Source organism: Eurosta solidaginis, chromosome 4, assembly GCF_040869045.1.
Source record: "Eurosta solidaginis isolate ZX-2024a chromosome 4, ASM4086904v1, whole genome shotgun sequence".
Classification (NCBI taxonomy): domain Eukaryota; kingdom Metazoa; phylum Arthropoda; class Insecta; order Diptera; family Tephritidae; genus Eurosta; species Eurosta solidaginis.
Window position 1 is genome coordinate 86,460,340 of NC_090322.1, and position 24,871 is coordinate 86,485,210.

Consider the following 24,871-nt stretch of genomic DNA (forward strand, 5'->3'; position numbering starts at 1 on the left):
ATAACAGTAGGAATTTTGAAATAACAAATAACACTTTATGAAGTGCGATAGGAACAACCAAGAGAGTAGAAAAAGGTAACCTAGATAATAGAGCCACTAAGCGATCTTTAACTAATAGAAGATTGAAGAGGCGAAGAGTAATTAGAATTTAGTAGCGACTTTATTATAGAATATGAAAGGTGTGCCAAAATTTTTGTTTGATTCTTCTTCACGAACCAACACGCTCATAAACAGAGGAACCCAACAAACCACATTCGTAGTTACCACGCCGACACAGGTATCGATTACACTCAACTAGAATTAGTAGCATTTAACGCACCAATACTAATACCTAACCATAGTTACTAATACTTACCCCTGAAGTACTAATGATTCAATAATTACCTTAAAATTTTCCAGTTCTCTGTTTTAACGAAGTTACGTGCAAATATACGTACTTTGAATTATTCGAAGCGAACCTAATCGAGTAGTCCGAGCAATCCGGTTATTCGAATAATCTAAAGGAATGCAGGCCTTTTAAATTTTCTGAGCGATCATTTTTCTAAAGCTTTTCGGTATAGTAAGAAGGATTGAAAAACGGCAAAGTGTGCGACTATTGCCGCTAAGGAAAACAAAATAAGGAAAGGGGATGGGTTTAGGAGATTTTATTCCTTTCCTTCCCTGTACATTTTTTTTATATATTTTGCACATATTTTTGCACATCATCAGGTCAGCATCTTTGGGATACGTTTTAGCGTATAACAGTAGGAATTTTGAAATAACAAATAACACTTTATGAAGTGCGATAGGAACAACCAAGAGAGTAGAAAAAGGTAACCTAGATAATAGAGCCACTAAGCGATCTTTAACTAATAGAAGATTGAAGAGGCGAAGAGTAATTAGAATTTAGTAGCGACTTTATTATAGAATATGAAAGGTGTGCCAAAATTTTTGTTTGATTCTTCTTCACGAACCAACACGCTCATAAACAGAGGAACCCAACAAACCACATTCGTAGTTACCACGCCGACACAGGTATCGATTACACTCAACTAGAATTAGTAGCATTTAACGCACCAATACTAATACCTAACCATAGTTACTAATACTTACCCCTGAAGTACTAATGATTCAATAATTACCTTAAAATTTTCCAGTTCTCTGTTTTAACGAAGTTACGTGCAAATATACGTACTTTGAATTATTCGAAGCGAACCTAATCGAGTAGTCCGAGCAATCCGGTTATTCGAATAATCTAAAGGAATGCAGGCCTTTTAAATTTTCTGAGCGATCATTTTTCTAAAGCTTTTCGGTATAGTAAGAAGGATTGAAAAACGGCAAAGTGTGCGACTATTGCCGCTAAGGAAAACAAAATAAGGAAAGGGGATGGGTTTAGGAGATTTTATTCCTTTCCTTCCCTGTACATTTTTTTTATGATACTTGGATGCGTCCTAGTATAAATCTAGATGTATTGCACTCGTTGCCCTGTATATACGTATTGTCGCAATCAATTAAGGTCTTATGCCAGAACGTTTGTAAGGAATATTATCTTGCAAAAGCAAAATCAAAACAGACTCAGTTCTTTTATTATCCGCGTTAATCGGAGATGCGAATCAGATATAAAACCTAGTTAACTTTCAGTGATGAACGAGTTCTTATCCTTGATCGTGATTTTGTAAGATTGACCATTAGTTAGTTTTAGACTTAAGAGGTTCACCTCGTATTAAGTCGATATATACCCAGATACATTTTGAGTAAGTTTTATTGCAATGAATTATAAATAAAGTGTGTGTAATGGGAATGTTGACGTTCATCTTTATTTAGAAGGCACTAGGTAGGACAGGTAAGGGGCCACCGGAATTTTAGGTGCGGCGGTGGCCATGGTTTTTGAGGGTGGGTATCAGCACCGGGCGTCGCAACACCACCCACGGCGCCCCCTATATATATTCGGCCCTCTTTGTTTATTTTTCATTTTGCTTTCCTTTTCCCTTTTCAGTTTTTTTTTTTATTTTCAGCGTTTGTTTTTTGTATTTTAAATTTTATCAGTTAGTAACCGGTCATTTCCGGTTCGGTTAGCTTTGTCTCCTTTTGCGTTAGATTTTTTAGTTTTTTTTTGAATTTGAATTTTTTGAATGTTAACGGTCTGTCCGTGACATCCGGTTCGGCCGGATGTTGTTTTATTTTGAATTTATAAACGTTTTGAGCCTGTCTCTGCGCTTCTGTCAGGGTTTTTTTTTATTTTGACAGCTTTCAGTTTTGATAGGCATGATAGGAACTTTTTCTGTTTATGGCGCAGGAACAGTAAGGTTGGCAAGGACCCGCCCCAGCCGACAATGACTAGCCAATGTGCACCACCACATCATGCCGACCGCCTTCCTTACTGCTTCCACCGAAGATGCGATACCATAACAATTTTATATATTGCCTTTTATGCTAATTTATTTTAGTTCTTATTTTATTTTATTATATATTCTCTTATTTCAAATTGGTTTGTTATTATTTAAATGCAACTTGACTGAATCGGAAAATTTCACGTTGTATATTAAACGAAACAAAAAAACGTCCCAAAAACATTTTTGATTTTAGGTCAAAACGGCAACCGGCATCATAGCGGCCTTATTGCATAGGCAGTATATTACCCACTATCTACCTGTATATTAAGTCGCTAACAAAATTTCCATACAAACAATTGACAGGCGGTTTCGCATAGTTAGCATACGTAAAATCATATAAAAGTGATATGAATCGATTCGTATAGATCAGCCGCAGTGCATAGGCCTATTTTTGTTAACAAATATTACTCTATTTGTTTATAATTAATAGAAAAAGTTTTTTGTCAATCCAACAATCTCTCCAAATATGGATATTTACTTTCTTGCACAAAAGCGCGCCATCTTTGGACAAATTATGTAAGTGCTCTAAGACACAAACCTACATAAGCGTACGCGCTACACGGTGAAAGATTTAAACATGGTTTCCCATTGTTGCCACTTACCTATAATAGCCTCTACCAAAATCCTAAAAATTGTTCCAAAATAATTTGTAGCGTACCAAAAAGCTTAAATAGAATTTATTTTTGCCCGGCCCATTTTTTGTGGCAAATTACACTTACACGTAAATACACAAGTCTTTATTTAACAGATTCTTTGTTTTTATTTTAGTTGTTTAAAAAAAAACATGAAATCGCAAATAATGAGTTAACTTAAGTTGAAACTAGCTAATTTATTTATAACAATTAATGGCAAACTTGCCCGAAAATGTTTTTGCATTTGCAGATTTAATCCTCATTTTAGATAAAGTATTTTTATACTGAACGAAAAAAAAAGTTACAAAAATATAAAATTAAATTTTTTATATTGCCTTTTTTTATTTATTTATTTATTATTTAAAGTCGACGACAAACTATGGTCGACTGCATAATATAAAAGATATATAAATATACAACTCAAAAGATAAAATTTAAGATATATTGAGATTTCAACAATGTTATATTACAAACAAAGAAATATTAATGAACATTACTATTTAATTTCAAAATATAATAATAATAAGAAATATGAGTAGAAATAAGATCTTATGCCGAAATCTTATACTGGCGGAATGCATCAGATTCCGCTCAGCATGATATCGGAATGCAGTGGATTCCAATCTCCCTGTTGGAATGCAACAAGATTCCAATCAGCATGTCATGGGAATCCGGCAGTGCTAAGAGTAGTGTAATGAGGATACGCCATCACAAGGCATAAAAAAGTAACATGATCTGTGTTGTTGGAATGCACCGGATTCCAATCAGCTCGATGCCTGACCAATAAGATTATACTGCCGGAATGCATACGATTCCGGTCAGTGACTCATGAAAAAGCATGTTTTTTACGTTGTTGGAATGCACCAGATTCCAATCAACACATTACTGTCTTGTTCCTGCTTAGTCATACATGTTGATAAATGTTCCTCCATCCTTAAGCGAGATAGTTCCTGTTTTTTATCGAAGGAATAAAATGCCGGCAAATTAAATTAGCTTGTATCTCTTAAATTAGATAGGCAAGTATTGCATTACGTATAGTGGCAAAAGTACATTCAAGACTGATGCAGCTATACAAGTCATTGTAGTGCGCGCACCAGATAAGAAGAGGATTATTTTTAGCAAAGTTTCGTCGACAAAGGGGTAAATAGAAAGGAACGTAGTGTCTGGATACTCTAGGGGGAACCGCAAAACCAAGCGGCTGAGGAGATCCGCGGAATCAATTTCTCCAATAATGAGCTTATGGATGAACAATACCCCCAGTAATATTCTCCGATTTTCCAGAGTGGGTAAGTTAATAAGAAGAAGTCTACTTCTGTATGGAGGAAGGTGGAGACTTGAGTCCCAATTTTTGCTAATTTATTTTACTTCTTATTTTATTTTATTATATATTCTCTTATTTCAAATTGGTTTATTATTATTTAACTGCAACTTGACTGAATCGGAAAATTTCACATTGTATATTAAACGAAACAAAAAAACGTCCCAAAAACGTCTTTGATTTTAGTTCAAAACGGCAACCGGCATATAGCGTGCATAGTCAGTATATTACCCACTATCTATATATTAATACGCTAACAAAATTTCCATACAATAAATTGACAGGCTGTTTCGCATACTTAGCATACTTAAAATCATATAAAAGTTATATGAATCGATTCGTTTTGATCAGCCGCAGTGCATAGGCCTATTTTTGGTAACAAATATTACTCTATTTGTTTATAATTAATAGAAAAAGTTTTTTGTAAATTCGCACAATTCATACAAATATCGTACGTCATTTTCGTGCACAAGCGCGCCATCTTTGGGAACAATTATCTAAGTGTTCTAATGCGAATTTCAAAAACCTAAACCTTTATGCACAAGCGCGCCGTCTTTGGGAACAATTATCTAAGTTTTCTAATGTGAATTTCATATTTTATGTATACTCGCTAAATTCGAAAGCACAAATATTTCACCTACATTCAAATATGGTTCCCCATTGTTGCCGCTTACCTATAATAGTCTCTACCAAAATCCTAAAAAATTGTTCCAAATTATTTTTAGCGTACCAAAAAATCTTAAAAAGAATTAATTTTTGACCGGCCCATTTTTTGTGGCAAATTTCAATTAAACGTAAATACATAAGTCTTTATTTAACAGATTCTTTGTTTTTTATTTTAGTTGTTTTCAAAAAAACATGAAATCACAAATAATGAGTTAACTTTTGTTGAAACTAGCTAATTTATTTATAACAATTAATGGCAAATTTGCCCGAAAATGTTTTTGCATTTGCAGATTTAATCCTTATTTTAGATAAAGTTACGTCGTATACTGAACAAAAAAAAAGTTACAAAAATATAACATTACATTTTTTATATTGCCTTTTATGCTAATTACGGAACAAACAAACGTTCCAAAAACGTGTTTGATTTTAGGTCAAAACGGCAACCGGCATCATAGCGTGCATAGTCAGTATATTACCCACTATCTATATATTAATACGCTAACAAAATTTCCATACAATCAATTGACAGGCTGTTTCGCATACTTAGCATACGTAAAATCATATAAAAGTTATATGAATCGATTCGTTTTGATCAGCCGCAGTGCATATGCCTATTTTTGGTAACAAATATTACTCTATTTGTATATAATTAATAGAAAAAGTTTTTTGTAAATTCGAACAATTCATACAAATATCGTAAGTCATTTTCGTGCACAAGCGCGCCATCTTTGGGAACAAGTATCTAAGTGTTCTAATGCGAATTTCAAAGACCTATATCTTTATGCACAAGCGCGCCGTGTTTGGGAACAATTATCTAAGTTTTCTAATGTGAATTTCAAATTTTATGTATACTCGGTAAATTCGAAAGCACAAATGTTTCACCTACATTCAAATATGGTTCCCCATTGTTGCCGCTTACCTATAACAGTCTCTACCAAAATCCAAAAAAATTGTTCCAAGTTATTTTTAGCGTACCAAAAAATCTTAAATAGAATTAATTTTTGACCGGCCCATTTTGCATTTGCAGATTTAATCCTTATTTTAGATAAATCGTATACTGAACAAAAAAAGTTACAAAAATATAACATTACATTTTTTATATTGCCTTTTATGCTAATTTATTTTAGTTCTTATTTTATTTTATTATATATTCTCTTATTTCAAATTGGTTTGTTATTATTTAAATGCAACTTGACTGAATCGGAAAATTTTACGTTGTATATTAAACGAAACAAAAAGACGTCCCAAAAACGTTTTTGATTTTAAGTCAAAACGGCAACCGGCATCATAGCGGCCTTATTGCATAGGCAGTATATTACCCAATATCTATATATTAATTCGCTAACAAAATTTCCATACAAACAATTGACAGGCGGTTTCGCATAGTTAGCATACGTAAAATCATATAAAAGTGATATGAATCGATTCGTATAGATCAGCCGCAGTGCATAGGCCTATTTTTGTTAACAAATATTACTCTATTTGTTTATAATTAATAGAAAAAGTTTTTTGTCAATCCAACAATCTCTCCAAATATGGATATTTACTTTCTTGCACAAAAGCGCGCCATCTTTGGACAAATTTGTAAGTGCTCTAAGGCACAAACCTACATAATCGTACGCGCTACACGGTGAAAGATTAAAACATGGTTTCCCATTGTTGCCACTTACCTATTAATAGCCTCTACCAAAATCCTAAAAAATTGTTCCAAAATAATTTGTAGCGTACCAGAAAGCTTAAATAGAATTTATTTTTGACCGGCCCATTTTTTGTGGCAAATTTCACTTACACGTAAATACATAAGTCTTTATTTAACAGATTCTTTGTTTTTATTTTAGTTGTTTTCAAAAAAACGTGAAATCGCAAATAATGAGTTAACTTTAGTTGAAACTAACTAATTTATTTATAACAATTAATGGCAAATTTGCCCGAAAATGGTTTTGCATTTGCAGATTTAATCCTGCTTTTAGATAAAGTACGTCTTATAATGAACGAAAAAAAAAAGTTACAAAAATATAACATTAAATTTTTTATATTGCCTTTTATGCTAATTTATTTTAGTTCTTATTTTATTTTATTATATATTCTCTCATTTCAAATTGGTTTATTATTATTTAACTGCAACTTGACTGAATCGGAAAATTTCACATTGTATATTAAACGAAACAAAAAAACGTCCCAAAAAAGTCTTTGATTTTAGGTCAAAACGGCAACCGGCATCATAGCGTGCATAGTCAGTATATTACCCACTATCTATATATTAATACGCTAACAAAAATTCCATACAATCAATTGACAGGCTGTTTCGCATACTTAGCATACGTAAAATCATATAAAAGTTATATGAATCGATTCGTTTTGATCAGCCGCTGAGCATAGGCCTATTTTTGGTAACAAATATTACTCTATTTGTTTATAATTAATAGAAAAAGTTTTTTGTAAATTCGAACAATTCATACAAATATCGTAAGTCATTTTCGTGCACAAGCGCGCCATTTTTGGGAACAAGTATCTAAGTGTTCTAATGCGAATTTCAAAGACCTAAACCTTTATACACAAGCGCGCCGTTTTTGTTGTTGTAACAATGCTCGCCCCACCTAATAGCCGCGAACAATCACAAATTGTCATCAATATCCTCTAACGGGAGTCCAAGGAAACTTGCCGTTTCAACAGGGGTGGACCATAAGGAAAGGAGTGTTAGAGGCGTTGGTTCCACATTACAATTACAGAGATGGTTGGTGTCATGTGGGGACACATTGCAAGCGGGGCATACATTTTGTATGTCGGGGTTGATTCTGGATAGGTAAGAGTTTAACCTGTTACAGTATCCAGAACGAAGTTGAGCAAGAGTGACACGCGTTTCCCTGGGGAGTATGTGTTCCTCTTCCGCGAGTTTTGGATACTTTTCTTTAAGTACTGGATTCACCGGGCAATTCCCGGCATAAAGGCCCGACGCCTGTTTATGGAGTTCACCAAGGACCTGCTTGTGTTTTTTCGCTTCATACGGCTGGGTTCTCAGGTGCCGTATTTCCTCAAAATGCTTACGGAGATGACTCCTTAAGCCCCTAGGCGGTGCTGGTTCATCAATCAGATGTCTGTTGGGATGCCCAGGTTTCTGGGTATTCAACAGGAACTGTTTGGTCAGCATCTCATTTCTCTCCCTGATGGGGAGTATTCTCGCCTCATTATGCAGATGGTGTTCTGGGGACATAAGAAGACAGCCCGTGGCGATTCTGAGAGGAGTATTTTGGCAGGCCTGTAGTTTCTTCCAGTGGGTAATTTTTAGGCTTGGCGACCATATGGGTGACGCGTAGCACGTAATCTCGGAGAGATCAGGGAGGTAGCCGTTTATTTTATTGCATAGCGCATCGACCTTTGGGCCGTGGCCTGTGGCCATTATTGTGCAGTCATCGGCGTAGGAAACGATTGTGACTCCTTCCACTACCCGCGTCACTAACGCCGCTACACGCTTGTGGAACATAAGAACGTATCGAATTCCGTATCCAATCATGGACTAGCACTTTTCTTTATAAGCAACAGCAAGTTGTGGCTCATATGGCAGCAATTTGACAATGGCAGGCGTATGTTGTGTCTTTAGCAAACATGTCTGGGTATCGATACGTGCCCCACGTGCATGCTGTTCCTTCGCCTGACGGCGTAGCAACTCGTTACGTTGGAAAAGGAAATGACGCGAGCTTAGCTCAGGTGAATTTTGATCTGGCGGAAAAACCTGTAGACTCTCCGTACCCTCAATAGAGGCGTAATGATTCTTTCCTGGACGCATGAAATACGAATTAGCCCATGAAATAAACTCAGTTTGTAGTATTGGCTTAATCACTGTGGATTTTGGTTCGTAATTTTCGCTCATACTGCTGCGTGCCGAATGCGAACCACCCTCACCACCACCTCCGCCACTATAACCAACAGCACTCATATTCAAACCAGCTCCTGCATTCATTACAGTACCAACACGATTGCCATTTATTGGTCCACAGCTGTATGTCTCATCGCCTATCGAAGTGGTGCGTAATTACGCTGCAGTAGCGCTTGATGGTCACTGTTATTTATAATATTGTTGCCTAAGAGCTTATTTCGGAGCTTGGCAGCCCAGTTGCGTAACTTACGCTGCAGTAGCGCTTGATGGTCACTGTTATTTATAATATTGTTGCCTAAGAGCTTATTTCGGAGCTTGGCGGCCCAGTTGCTGGCGTTTTGATTGTCTACTTGTACGGCGCATGCACCAACAGGTGGTGATTCGCCACTTAAGAAATTTCCCCGCGTTGAGGGACTCGGTGGCAGACTGACACTCGAATTGCACTTATCACTGGTTGCCTCTTTTGCAGTAATTAAATCAACAGATTTATCATGTACATATGCAATGATCTTTTGTGCTGTTGCAGCCACTTCGGGAAATTGATCATGACTCAGATTGTAAATGCCTTGCCACAAGCACAAAAATATCGAATGGAATGGTATGGCGTTGGATACCATATTTGATATTGAGCTTGAGCTAGCGCCACGCCTCATAGAAACATGGCATTCGAGACTGTGTGTAGAATGATGTACGACAGAAACAACAACAACAACAGAAACAGGCGCTGGTTTACCAGCCACACCATGACTCACATTTGCGCTGCATTCACTACCACCCACTAATGTGGCGGTTAGAGTTAAGGCGGGATTTGAGCTGTTCATTTGCTCTTGCATATAGAACCTGACAAATTGGGATTCAAATAATACCACCAACCATTGAAGCGCAGCAGCCAACTCTAGACGTACTAACGGTGACATATCTTCTCGTACAGTATCCAATAGAGTTATCGCAATTATACGATCTATATTATTTGCATGTTCTTCGCGATCTGTAACGGAACTGATGAAAGTGCCTAATGCAAAAACAGCTGCAGCACATGGGATCCTTTAAACGAGGATAGAGTTTTTTGTGCGCCAAATCGCGCGCCCCAGACCAACGTGCCTTTTCAAAGTTCTGCCAAAGCATGTCTAAACATATAGCCAGCCATTGTCGCAATGTTGTTGTTGTTGTAGCAATGCTCGCCCTACCTAATAGCCGCCACCGATCACAAATTTTCATCAATATCCTCTAACGGGAGTCTAGGGGTGGACCATAAGGAAAGGGGTGTTAGAGGCGTTGGTTCCACATTACAATTAAAGAGATGGTTGGTGTCATGTGGGGACACATTGCAAGCGGGGCATACATTTTGTATATCGGGGTTGATTCTGGATAGGTAAGAGGTTAACCTGTTACAGTATCCAGAACGAAGTTGAGCAAGAGTGACACGCGTTTCCCTGGGGAGTATGCGTTCCTCTTCCGCGGGTTTTGGATAATTTTCTTTAAGTACTGGATTCACCGGGCAATTCCCGGCAAAAAGGCCCGATGCCTGTCTATGGAGTTCACCAAGGACCTGCTTGTGTTTTTTGTCACTTCATACGGCTGGGTTCTCAGGTGCCGTATTTCCTCAAAATGCTTACGGAGATGACTCCTTAAGCCCTTAGGCGGTGCTGGTTCATCAATTAGATGTCTGTTGGGATGCCCAGGTTTCTGAGTATTCAACAGGAACTGTTTGGTCAGCATCTCATTTCTCTCTCTAATGGGGAGTATTCTGGCCTCATTATGCAGATGGTGTTCTGGGGACATAAGAAGACAGCCCGTGGTGATTCTGAGAGCAGTATTTTGGCAGGCCTGTAGTATCTTCCTGTGGGTAATTTTTAGGATTGGCGACCATATGGGTGTCGCGAAGCACGTGCTCGACTGGCTAATTGTTTTGTATGTAGTCATGAGCGTTTCTTTATCTTTTCCCCAGGTACTGCCAGCGAGGGATTTGAGGAATTCTCGGAACAATTGCGGCTGCGTGCTCACGAAAATGTAGATCCTGATCAAACGTCACATCCAAGATTTTGGGGTGTAGGACAGTCGGTAGCGTAGTGCCATCGACGTGGATGTTCAAAATGGTCGACATTTGGGACCTCCATGTTGTAAATAAGGTGGCGGAAGATTTAGTCGGTGATAATGCCAGGTTTCGCGAGGCGAAAAAACTGGAGAGATCAGGGAGGTAGCCGTTTATTTTATTGCATAGCGCATCGATCTTTGGGCCTGGGCCTGTGGCCATTATTGTGCATTCATCGGCGTAGGAAACGATTGTGACTCCTTCCGGTGGTGAAGGTAGCTTAGATATGTAGAAATTAAACAAAAGTGGGGATAGGACACCACCCTGTGGCACCCCTTGTTTAATTCTCCTTGGTTTTGATGTTTCGTTTCTAAATTGCACCGATGCCTGCCGACCACCCAGATAATTTGCGGTCCACCTTTTAAGACATGGGGGAAGGGTAGACCCTTCCAGGTCGTGCAGTAACGAGCCATGGTTGACCATATCAAAAGCTTTTGATAGGTCTAGCGCTACGAGTACTGTTCTATGGTGGGGGTATTGATTTAAACTGCAATTTATCTGGGTGCTAATGGCATTTAGCGCGGTGGTAGTGCTAGGGAGTTTTCTGAAGCCATGCTGATGAGGGGCTAGCTGCAAATGTGCTTGGGAGCAAAATGGCTTAAAGCGTTTTTGCCACTGGGGATAGGAGAGATATCGGACGATACGACTCACCTATGTTAGCTGGTTTCCCAGGCTTTAGTAGCGGGACCACCTTGACCATTTTCCATTTCTCGGGTATGACAAAGGTGGAAAGAGACAGGTTGAAGACATGCGCTAAATATTTGAAACCCTCTTTCCCTAGGCTTTTAAGCATCGGCATGGCTATGCCGTCTGGGCCCACTGCTTTGGATGGTTTAGCGCGACCAATGGCGTCCTCAACCTCTTTAGAGGTGATGGTGATTGGTGACGCGCTGAATTTGTGTTTATGTGCGTGTCTATTGGCTCTCCGTCTATCTTTGTCGACCGTAGGATGCATTATATATTGTCGGCAGAAAGCGCTCGCGCATTTTTTCGCATTCGACAGCACTTTGTCGCCAAAGGCGATGGAAACATTGTCTTTGTGCTTAGTCGGATTCGATAGGGACTTTACGGTGGACCAAAGTTTACCCACACCGGTAGAGAGGTTACATCCTCTTAGGTGCTCCTCCCATTTCGCCCGCTTGTTTTCATCCACAAGCAATCTGATGCGTTGGTTTATGTCCCTTATTTGGGGGTCGCCTGGATCAAGCTGTCTTATAAGGTCACGTTCTCTCGCTAAGTTTGCGGCCTCCGCCGGGAAGGGGGGCCGGATTTCGGGAATTCTCCCGGCGGGAATGAAACGTGCCGAGGCGGATTCAATGACCTTACGGAAGGCACGCTCCCCTTGGCGGGCATCATTCGGGATAGGGAGGGCAGCAAAGCGGTTGTCTGTAAAGGATTTATATTCTTCCCACTTTCCTTTTTTGAAGTGTACGCTCGAGCGAAATAAGTATGGGCATGTGGTCGGATGCCAATGTTACCAGTTTGACGCAGTTTACGAGTTCTGCGCTCATGATTGAGATATCTGGCAAGCTGTGACAGCTTTCTACCATACGTGTGGGGGCGTCTCCGTTTATTGTGCAGAACGTCGTTTCTTCTATTTGATCCGCCAACATCTCACCCCTACTGTCCGCTCGCAAGTTTGAATGCCATAGATCATGATGGGCATTGAAATCGCCTAAGATAATGCGATTGCTGCCAGTGAGTAAGGCCCTGATATTAGGGCGGTATCCACTGGGGCAAAAGGTGACAGGAGGGATGTAGATGTTGATGATTTCTAGGTTTGCATCGCCTGACCGGACAGATAGGCCTTGACGTTCTAAGACATTCTCCCTGCGGTCGATGCCAGGATCAAATATATAATATTGCACAGTATGGTGTATGATAAACGCGAGGCCGCCTCCATTTCCGCTCTCGCGGTCTTTCCTGTGGACATTATACCCAGAGCAGGTCTGCAATGCAGATCTCGCTGTGAGTTCAGTCTCTTAAATCGCAGCAATGCGGATGTTGTGCCGCTTCATGAAATCGACTATCTCCGTAATCTTCCCAGTTAGTCCATTACAGTTTAACTGCAGAATTCTGAAGTGCATAAGGAGAGACGCCACCGCTCTGGGGGTAAGTGACGGGTGACTACGCCTGGGTTGTGGAAGGCCAGGACGCAATTGCTGTTGTGGCCCTGGGACTGGGCGTCCTTGGGCAAGCATTGGGGTACCCGGATGATTTGGGTTTGCGACCTGGCAACATGGCGTGATGAAACCCGTCGGGGGATTGCCGTCGCGGAGACCAGAACATCTAGGAAAGTGGCACCACCCAAGGCAGGAGCTGCATTGGGCGGATGTCGCAAACCTATATATTCTATGCTGGCAGACGGTGCAAACGGAGGTAGGAACTAAGAGTCTGTTTCCCTGACCTGCACGATTGCTGCTGGAAAAGAGGGGGGGAGAAGACGGGGGCAGGGGCTGATGCTCAGAATTGCTACCAACTCTACTACGAAGGTAGTAGTTATGAGTGGTATCAGCTGTTTGAGTTGTTGGCGCCGTGGGGCGCGAGCAGCAGCGGGTACTTGTTGTGGCTTGCTGAGCAGCGGGGCTGCTGGAAGGTAGTGGAGGCGCTTTGGCGTAGACTACGGGACGCCCTTGGGCGTGAACAGCAAGGAGCCACAAAAGATTTATAAAAGTTACGTGGACGTCGGGTTTTGGGATCAAGTCCAGAACAACCTGTCCGATGCAACCATCCCTTGCACGAGACACTCTGAACAGCAAAACCATTTCTCAGGACCGGGGTCAGGAGACGGACCCGGATTGGATTCGATGCCTTCCCGGAGTAAGAGAGTATGGGGCAGTCCTGCTGCAACGAGCTGCTGGGAGGATGACAATTTGTGGGAGGGACGAAACAAATTAAATGGGGTCACACTGAAATGACAGTCCTTGGTCGGGAAAATTCCCGAGTCGCTCCGGTACATAGAACCGACTGCCTTGGGAAGCGACAAGCGCGCCGTCTTTGGGAACAATTATCTAAGTTTTCTAATGTGAATTTCAAATCTTATGTATACTCGCTAAATTCGAAAGCACAAATGTTTCACCTACATTCAAATATGGTTCCCCATTGTTGCCGCTTACCTATAATAGTATCTACCAAAATCTTAAAAAATTGTTCCAAATTATTTTTAGCGTACCAAAAATCTTAAATAGAATTAATTTTTGACCGGCCCATTTTTTGTGGCATATTTCACTTAAACGAAAATACATAAGTCTTTATTTAACAGATTCTTTGTTTCTTATTTTAGTTGTTTTCAAAAAAACATGAAATCGCAAATAATGAGTTAACTTTTGTTGAAACTAACTAATTTATTTATAAAAATTAATGGCAAATTGGCCCGAAAATGTTTTTGAATTTGCAGATTTAATCCTCATTTTAGATAAAGTACGTCTTATACTGAACAAAAAAAAAAGTAACAAGAATATAACATAAAATTTTTTATATTGCCTTTTATGCTAATTTATTTTAGTTCTTATTTTATTTTATTATATATTCTCTTATTTCAAATTGGTTTGTTATTATTTAAATGCAACTTGACTGAATCGGAAAATTTCACGTTGTATATTAAACGAAACAAAAAAACGTCCCAAAAACGTTGTTGATTTTAGGTCAAAGCGGTTACCGGCATCATAGCGGCCGTATTGCATAGGCAGTATATTACCCACTATCTATATATTAATACGCTAACAAAATTTCCATACAAACAATTGGCAGGCGGTTTCGCATAGTTAGCATACGTAAAATCATATAAAAGTGATATGAATCGATTCGTATAGATCAGCCGCAGTGCATAGGCCTATTTTTGTTAACAAATATTACTCTATTTGTTTATAATTAATAGAAAAACTTTTTCGTAAATCCAACAATCTCTCCAAATATGGAGATTTACTTTCTTGCACAAAAGCGCGCCATCTTTGGACAAATTATGTTAGTGCTCTAAGACACAAACCTACATAAGCGTACGCGCTACACGGTGAAAGATTAAAACATGGTTTCCCATTGTTGCCACTTACCTATAATAGCCTCTACCAAAATCCTAAAAATTGTTCCAAAATAATTTGCAGCGTACCAAAAAGCTTAAATAGAATTTATTTTTGACCGGCCCATTTTTTGTGGCAAATTTCACTTACACGTAAATACATAAGTCTTTATTTAACAGATTCTTTATTTTTATTTTAGTTGTTTACAAAAAAACATGAAATCGCAAATAATTAGTTAACTTTAGTTGAAACTAACTAATTTATTTATAACAATTAATGGCAAATTTGCCCGAAAATGTTTTTGCATTTGCAGATTAAACCTCATTTTAAATAAAGTACGTCTTATACTGAACAAAAAACAAAAAATTTACATAAATATAACATTAAATTTTTTATATTGTCTTTTATGCTAATTTATTTTATTTCTTATTTTACTTTATTATTATTTAAATGCATCTTGACTGAATCGGAAAATTTCACGTTGTATATTAAACGAAAAAAAAAACGTCCCTTGATTTTAGGTGAAAACGGCATTCGGCATCATGGCGGTCGTATTGCATAGGCAGTATTTTACCCACTATCTATATATTAATACGCTAACAAAATTTCCATACAATCAATTGACAGGGTGTTTCGCATACGTAGAATCATATAAAAGTTATATGAATCGATTCGTATTGATCAGCCGCAGTGCATAGAATTAATTTTTGAACGGCCCATTTTTTGTGGCAAATTTTACTTACACGTAAATACATAAGTCTTTATTTAACAGATTATTTGTTTTTTATTTTAGTTGTTTTCAAGAAAACATGAAATCACAAATAATGAGTTAACTTTTGTTGAAACTAACGAAAACAAAAACGTCCCTTGATTTTAGGTGAAAACGGCAATCGGCATCATGGCGGCCGTATTGCATAGGCAGTAGTTTACCCACTATCTATATATTAATACGCTAACAAAATTTCCAAAAATCAATTGATGGGCTGTTTCGCATACTTAAAAAAAAAAAAATAAATGTAAGGCGCGATAACCTCCGAAGAGATCTAAGGCCGAGCTTCTCTTCCAATTTGCGTCGTGCTCCTCTTGATTTTTCCCTACAAATTGGCCGGACGGGACCTACTTGTTTTATGCCGACTCCGAACGGCATCTGCAAGGCAGATGAGTTTTCACTGAGAGCTTTTCATGGCAGAAATACAATCGGAGCGCTTGCCAGACACTGCCGAGGGGCGACCCCGCTTAGAAAAATTTTCTTCTAATTGAAAAATCTTATTTCTAAAATTTTGATGTTGCTTTGCCCGGGAGTTGAACCCAGGGCATACGGCGTGATAGGCGGAGCACGCTACCATCACACCACGGTGGCCGCCAAATTTTACTTACACGTAAATACATAAGTCTTTATTTAACAAATTATTTGTTTTTTATTTTAGTTGTTTTCAAGAAAACATGAAATCACAAATAATGAGTTAAATTTTGTTGAAACTAACTAAATTCATTTATAACAATTAATGGCAAATTTGCCCGAAAATGTTTTTGCATTTGCAGATTTAATCCTCATTTTAAATAAAGTACGTCTTATACTGAACAAAAAACAAAAAATTTACAACAATATAACATTAAATTTTTTATATTGTCTTTTATGCTAATTTATTTTATTTCTTATTTTACTTTATTATTATTTAAATGCAAATTGACTGAATCGGAAAATTTTACGTTGTATATTAAATAAAAAAAAAACGTCCCTTGATTTTAGGTGAAAACGGCATCCGGCATCATGGCGGCCGTATTGCATAGGCAGTATTTTACCCACTATCTATATATTAATACGCTAACAAAATTTCCATACAATCAATTGATAGGCTGTTTCGCATACTTAGCATACGTAGAATCATATAAAAGTTGTATGAATCGATTCGTATTGATCAGCCGCAGTGCATAGAATTAATTTTTGAACGGCCCATTTTTTGTGGCAACTTTTACTTACACGTAAATACATAAGTCTTTATTTAACAGATTATTTGTTTTTTATTTTAGTTGTTTTCAAGAAAACATGAAATCACAAATAATGAGTTAACTTTTGTTGAAACTAACTAGATTCATTTATAACAATTAATGGCAAATTATAATTTTATTTAATTAATTATAAATACATATGAGTGAAAATCTCTGAAGTGTAAACACCATTTTCCCCGAAGTTATGAAAAATAAAAATCTTTGCTTATTTGTTAAGTATTTACCAATACAACAATATCCCATAAGGGAGCTTTATGAAAAAATTAAAAAAAAAAATATTTTTGTCCTTTTTTTAATAAATTTTTTATAAACAAATAGGGGTTTAACCCACTGCCCCGCCTTGAATTTTAAAATTTTTTAATGGGTTATGTTGGAAATATGATGAGTAACATCATATCACAAATTTGTTTTGTGCTCTCAACGGAAAGTATTAAAAAATAATTGTTTCTGTTACACGTCGCACTGCTGCGAACATGCGGGCGGCCGATATGCTCTCATTTCTCCATTCGCGCAAAGCGAGTTATAGTAATGTACAAACATAAGCACATACAAACATATATAACAATAAAATGCTTATTTGCCTATTGCGTACTCTATTTTCAAGCATTTCTTATTTTGTTCTTACATATTTACTTATTAATTGGCATAACTAAAACATATTCTTACAGATATTCATACATACATATGAACCTACAAACGCACGCACATACATATAGATGCAATTCACAAAAATTAACGGTAAAGAACGCATGTAAAATAAGAGTTATACATTAGGGGGACTCATGTAACCGTATAAATGCCTTATAAAGTGTGTAAACGTATAAATTTATCTAGTGCGTAAACGAACTGTCAAATTTTGTATGAAAAATCATTTACACAATTTGTATAAATTTGCGCGCACATTTGATTGTGTAAACGCGGTAAACTTAAAGGAATGCAACCTTGCAGACATTACAGCAGGCATTTTCATCAGAAATCTCCAATATCAGAAAGTCATTTACAAGAATATCTTAGTAAAGACGTTTTAGTTTTGATTTTTCACTTAATCTTGGCATTTTTTAATTTGTATAACAATCAAAAAATTTTTGTTTGGCAATAATACAGCTGATAAACAATCAAGTTTATCAAGAGTATTTCTAGGTGCGTTCATATAACAGCGTGTGTAAATGGATATAATTTTACACCTTATAAGTTTATATGCTTTCATGAGTCCCCCTATTGTCATTTACAACGATGGGTAAAATTAGTTTAGAGTAATCCTTTTATTGAATAACGACGTTGCTCATTTAAACCCCGCGATTATTTCACCTTGATTTTGGTGTTGAATTGAATATTCTATATAGTATAAACAGTACGGTGTAAATTCGAGTGATGGGTCGATCGAAGTATAAGTGCTGTTACCCATTTCTAAAAAGAAAGCATAATAGCGTTTATAATAATTTGTACAGAGTCACCGATAACTGGGACATAAAATTTAAGCCCTTTGTTGATTCGTACATGTGCAATGCTTGTCGAAGAGGTGTTTATAAAAAAACACATGAACTTGTTTTTGACACCCCTGAAAGTGATAAATGTAACAATGATATCGTGATTGAGAGTGATGCTGACGATGAAAAGTCTGATCCTACTTTTGAATGCAGTGAAGTCCAAAATGTTTCAAAACTTCAAAATATTAATAATTTTTTGCGCGATTTCGGTGAAACTGCGATTAAAAAAAAAGATTTCCCCAAGTAATAAAGAAAGGTAATAAAAATATTTCTAGCCTACTAAACAAAAAAGGATATGATGAGAGTGCAAATAATTCTGAGAAGCAGTATATAGCTAACATTAAAACTGCTTTATCTGAAAATCATAATAAATGTAAAAATTAAAGTATTAACTACTCTTCCAGAGAATTGGCCCATTAATAGAATACGTACAGTATTTCAGGTACAGATGTTTTAATAAAAATTTGTTTACGAATTAAAAAAATGTTTGTCTCTATTTGAATATAGGTACCTAGAAGAATGGCTCTTCGTGCCAAGAAACTAAAAAAAATTTTGGGTATGGTTCTTTACCGCCACGTAAGGTCGGTAAACAAATTCCTAATGAGACCGTGAAAAAGGTACGACAGTTTTATTTTATGGACGACGTGAGTAGAGTTCAACCAGGTTTGAATGATTATAAATCAGTTTCTCAAAATGGCTTCCGTACTCAGGAGCAACGAAGATTATTATTATTTAATATCGGAGAGCTTCATGTGAAATTTCAAGAACAATTTCCTGAAATACGAGTCTCTCTGTCGACATTACTACTCAGATGGAGCGGGGTCACAATATATAAATAAGTTCAACTTTATTAATCTTGCACATCATAAAAAGGGTTTTGGGGTCGATGCAGAGTAGAATTTTTTCGCGACATCGCACGGTAAGGGAGCTTGTGATGGTTAGGGAGGTACGATAAAAAGGCAAACACGGCGAACAAGCTTACAACGAATATACGGTGATTACATCACAACGCCCTACAGTCTTTTTTCGTGGGCGAAAACTTTTTATAAAAATATCAGTTTCGAATTTTGTACAAAAACTGAGGACAATGTGCATGAAGCTGCATTAAAGCCACGATTTGAGCAAGCAGAGTCAATAAAAGGTACTCGTTCATACCATTGTTATCGCTCTCTAAATGAACAAAAAGTTTCTTGCGCGCTTTTTTCAGATGCTTCATGTGACACGTCCATTACATGTGTCGTAACCAAAAAAATTCAAGAAGCTAAAAATTCCAAGGAAAAGACAACAGCAACTTCATTTAAAACCTCCCAGAAAAAAGGCGCTGAAAAAAGGCGCTAAAAAAGCTTCTCCCAACCGCAAGCATAATGCTTCAGAGCGGCCGCCCGCATGTTCGCAGCAGTGCGACGCGTAAGAGAAACAACTATTTTTTAATACTTTCCATTGAGAGCACAAAACAAATTTGTGATCCACCTCAGTATCTGTTGTATTTAAATTAAGTATAGTATTGTATACTACGTTCAACACATTGCCTAACCGATTGCCAAATACGTTAGGCCGCTACAACGTTACCCTTTAGCGAAGTATGACGCAAAACGTTAAAAGCTCTATTATTTTTAATAAGAAAATCTAAATGTGGGGCATTATATACCAGCTCAACAACTTCGGTGCTTTCTTGCATCATGCAACGCCGTATCATCAGAGGAATATTGAATATTTACAGCGGCACCATACTGTAACAACTCGCGTACGCAGTGGAGAGTTTTCTTCGCGCTCATTTCTATATAACCACCGATATCCAACTTCATCAACTTCGAATTATACCGTCGGGACAAATTCGAAAATTTATGATCTTCCAACTTTTCATTCCCCCACATATCATTCATTGTAATATTTCATTATACAATCTAAACTAGCCGGTGATATCAAGCCCCTCCCATCCGATTGAGATAATCTGCAAATATAGCGTAACTCTTCTCTATTACGTTCCAAACACCATGGTAGAAGGAAAAATCTCCCTCCATTTGGCAAAAAACATTTCCCAACAAACGAAAAATAAGTTCCTTTGTCGAACAAACCGACATCTCCGACCATTTGTGAACAATGCGTAGTTATAGTGGAATCAAGTTAAGATTTAACCTCTGGTTCACAAACCCTGTATGAATCCAATAATAGAGAGGACTCTTTTCTTAGCATATTACCGAATTTAATATATTCGCCAGACGAAAATTGTAAATTGATTATATGCTCAATTAAGTTTATGCTATAATCCAAATCATATAGATTCAATAAAACGTTTGGTTCAATTAATTCCGTTAGATAGTCTAACATATTAGTAACGACAAATAATATTGAATCTTAATCAAATTGTAAATAATCCCATTGCCTCAACCGATTTACCCAAATCTCTCTTTACCCAAAATGTCCTAACTTCCAAACACCCGCGAATGTAATGTTTCTCTGAGATAATGAAACCCGCATACATAATGCTGGCCTTTGCTAAGCGTACTCTGAAGAAAATTTATACAGCGCTTCTTGTGCGCGCACATACAACGCTGAATAATGACTTGAATTTAGAGAATTTATATCAGCTCAACTTTACAATAGAACACGCATAATTGCAGGTTGATTGCCGAAAGCAGCGTAATGAAGAGCAGAACCACCCTCCTTGTCTGCCACATTTTCATGAGCGCCTTTTATTTATAACATATTTCACTCATAGTGCTGCGAAATGTGCGTCTTTGGAACCCGACACTACATACAACTCTACAAACTCAGTCCACAGATACACCGCAGCATTGATGTCACGCGTAGCTGAACGGTTGCGTGCTATCTTGGACTGAGAATCCTTGGCCAAGATATTGAGGATAGTGGCGAAGCCCGATATGGTTGCTTGTTATTGTTAGTGCGTGTGATGACTATGTCAGAATCACAATTCAATTTTTCAGGCGGCAACCAATGGAATTTAAAATTTTTGTTATTGTGTCTATTACACAAATGTTTTGATGGAAAGGTGGAAGCGTTATATGTCTTTAGCTTCTTCGTTGAAGTAAAATTCGTTTTAAATAATTATGCGCTCACCTCACGTGAATGTTTTGACACATTTTGACTGTGCAGGCACATAAGGTAAATCCTAAAATTGGATATTACAATCCAAGGGCAGGGCACTAATCCTCCATAAGATATAAGTAATATGCGCAAATTATCATCTATTGCGATCGAGATACCAAAAACCTGCAAAGAGAAAATACATTAATATATGCGGCAAGGGGCATCGCAAAGGTGTGGCAACTGACAGCGCGGCCGACGCCGCAGTTGGAGCGCCCCTTTGCGATGCGTTACACACGATAAAAAAAAAAAAACAAAGTTGATACATCAAATAGATAGCTCCACGTTCGGAATCTCCTCCAGAATCATCTGAAAAGAAAAAGTTTAATTATCAATAAGTTCTCAACCATATTTTTTAATTGAATATTAAATTTTACTTACCCTTATTCTGCATCCAATGATCACCAAACGATTGTACTACGGCGCGTGGAATGAAGCAACGGAAAAAATCTTTCGATTAGTCCCGTTTGTTTCAATTCAGAGGAATTTACATTCTATACACGGGTGTGTATGAATGTGCGCACTTTTTTTTTGTCTTTGCTGCTGGTAAATATCTACCAGTGCACGGAGTTTTTAAAAAGCAAAATGTTGGTAGACGAAAAATGGTACTAAAAGTTTCAGGAAAACAATAACTACAGTTTATATTTGTACCAAAAAATTTCCAATTTATTGTAAAACAAGCAAATCACAAAATAAATCACACACCAAAACGTCTAACTACCACAACAATTCTCCAATGAACCAAAAATATTGCCACAAAATAACCGATTTCGGCATGTTATTCGGAGAAGTATTCTCACACAAAAAAAAAAAAAAAACAAAAAACCCACGCCGTCATTCCGTTTTGAATTTCGGCACAACTCTGTTCAAATTTCGTTGGGGTGGTTAGTGTAAACGCCTAATATTAGTTGGTTGTGCTCAACAATTCATTACGTTACAAAATGATCACAGTATTTGTCCCAATGCGACAATGCTGAAATATTGGTAGATTTTGGGCCTCGGTTGCAGTAGTAGTAGAAAATGAAAATGGGCCATAAAAGATAGTAAACCTACCAATGCGGTAAAGTCCGTGCACTGACTGTCCATATACTTATACCAACATAGGTACATATATCTGCTTATTTTTTTTAGTGCTGCGCCAAATGACGCACGCTGGTACCGAAAACCCGCAAAAGAAACAAAAGCGGGGTCGGTCTTTTTGACCAATACTGACACCTCGGGCAGTCCGAAAACATACTTACGCACAAAAATAAAGGCAGAAACCTAATTCAAAATTAATTATACCCTCATTCACAAAAAAAAAAAATTTTTTTTGGATTTTTTTTTAAATTTTTTTTGCCGTCGGTACTGCTTGTTTTTCTGGCTGGGGGGCAGGACTCGTTGTTTTCAACAACAAAAATCACAAACCGTCATAATTATGGCTTCGATACAAAAACAATCCGAGTCCCGAAATTAAAGAGTCCCGAAATGAAAAGGTCCCGAAATGAGATAAAAATCAACTTTTTCTACTGGCTTAGTGTGCTACTGCCCCAGTGACCTAGTTTTTTCAAGGGCAAGCAAATACATATATGCATATATATATATATATATATATATATATATATATATATTCGCACGCCACAATACCAGCTATCAGCTGACCAATAAATACACGACAGGGTTGCATGGTACATTTAGCATAATGGTACGTGCAGATAGAACGCGTCGTTGAGAACGCATCGCCAATCTGCATGCAAGCACCGGCAGTTGGTACACTTTCGAATTTAATTACGATTTGCGCTATTCGTCATGAGCTGTCGCACAAAATTAAATCCATACCTTCGTCGGCTCCTACGCTTCGTTTTAAACTCGTTTTACTCATCTTTTTTAACATACGTTTTGTAATAAAACACCGCCGTTTCACCCAACCCACCTCACGGTCACTCGCCCTGGCACCTCAAAAGATGCCACACCTCCTCCAACAAAAAAGGCAGTCGCCCCGAGAGCGACACGAGACATTAGACGCTGGAACGGAGACCTCGGCCTCTTCGTCCAGTCCAGAAAAACCTAACCAAAAAATGCGAGTCTGGAACGGAGACTTCGGCCTCTTCGTCCAACCAAACAAAAATAATGCGAATCCGGAACGGAGACCTCGGCCTCTTAGTCCAGTCCAGACAAACCTAAACAAAAAAATGCGAGTCTGGAACGGAGACTTCGGCCTCTTTGTCCAGCACAATCAAAGGCAAGAAATATTCACTTTCCTCCACTGCTAATGTTTATTTTCATCCTAGCTTATGTGGCATGCTGAGCAAGTCGGAAAGGATTCCCGGCCATTTTGCGTCGCAGACGAACTCCTCATTTAGATTAAGTTAGTGTGTAAGTCTTATATTCATTTTTCTCGTTTCAGCGGAGGTCATTGGCGGAAAACGATGTTGCGTATCGCAAGGGGGGCCGGCATGTTTAGGCAGGATGCCTAACTTCTCCGCATTTGATTGCGATTCCCCCAATGCAACTCTGCAAATCGATACTCGATACTCGAATTAATTTATAACCACCCACACCATCACCCTCATGCATGTGCATGCATGTACATGCACGTGTATGTGTGCTTTTTGTCAGCACTCATGCATATGCATGTCGGGGTTGATGTGTGGGTGCCTTTCCCCTCCAAAACGGAGGATTTTGCGGGTCAACGGTTGTAGCTTGCTATACAACCGGCCTCTTGGATTCTAACAGCCAACGCGTACACATCTGCCGCCAACGATCTCTGCCGTTTATCAAAGGTAATATTAATTCCTGTCTATTTAATATCCACCAATAAAATCACAGCTATTATAACGAGAAATCTCGTCTTCTCTTATTTATTTTCAAACACCCCCGTTCTTTGAGATCGACCCGGTGCGCTCACCTCTCGCAAGGATCAGACGCACCCCGGCCGAACAGCTAACTTTGTTGGATTATATATCCATTAATCGGATGCTTAGATCCCATAACCCTAATGGGAATCCCACCATGAAATATCCGAACATTATAATCTTCATATTTCCACAATGATCACATTAAACCCCGGAAAAAGTCTAAGTGCACTTATTGCGTTTTTATATGGGACTGTTTGTTCACTTCACTTAATTTTTTCGCAATTTAAGTACTTTATTTTTTTCTTTAATAAAACATTTTTAGTAAACTCTGCTTTCTTTCTCATTACATAAGTTTTTTATATTTTAATTTTATTTTTTATGAAGGTACCCGCTATTCTACTCGAAATTTTTGTTTTGTGTCATACTTACATATTATATATGTATTTATACAAAATTAAACGG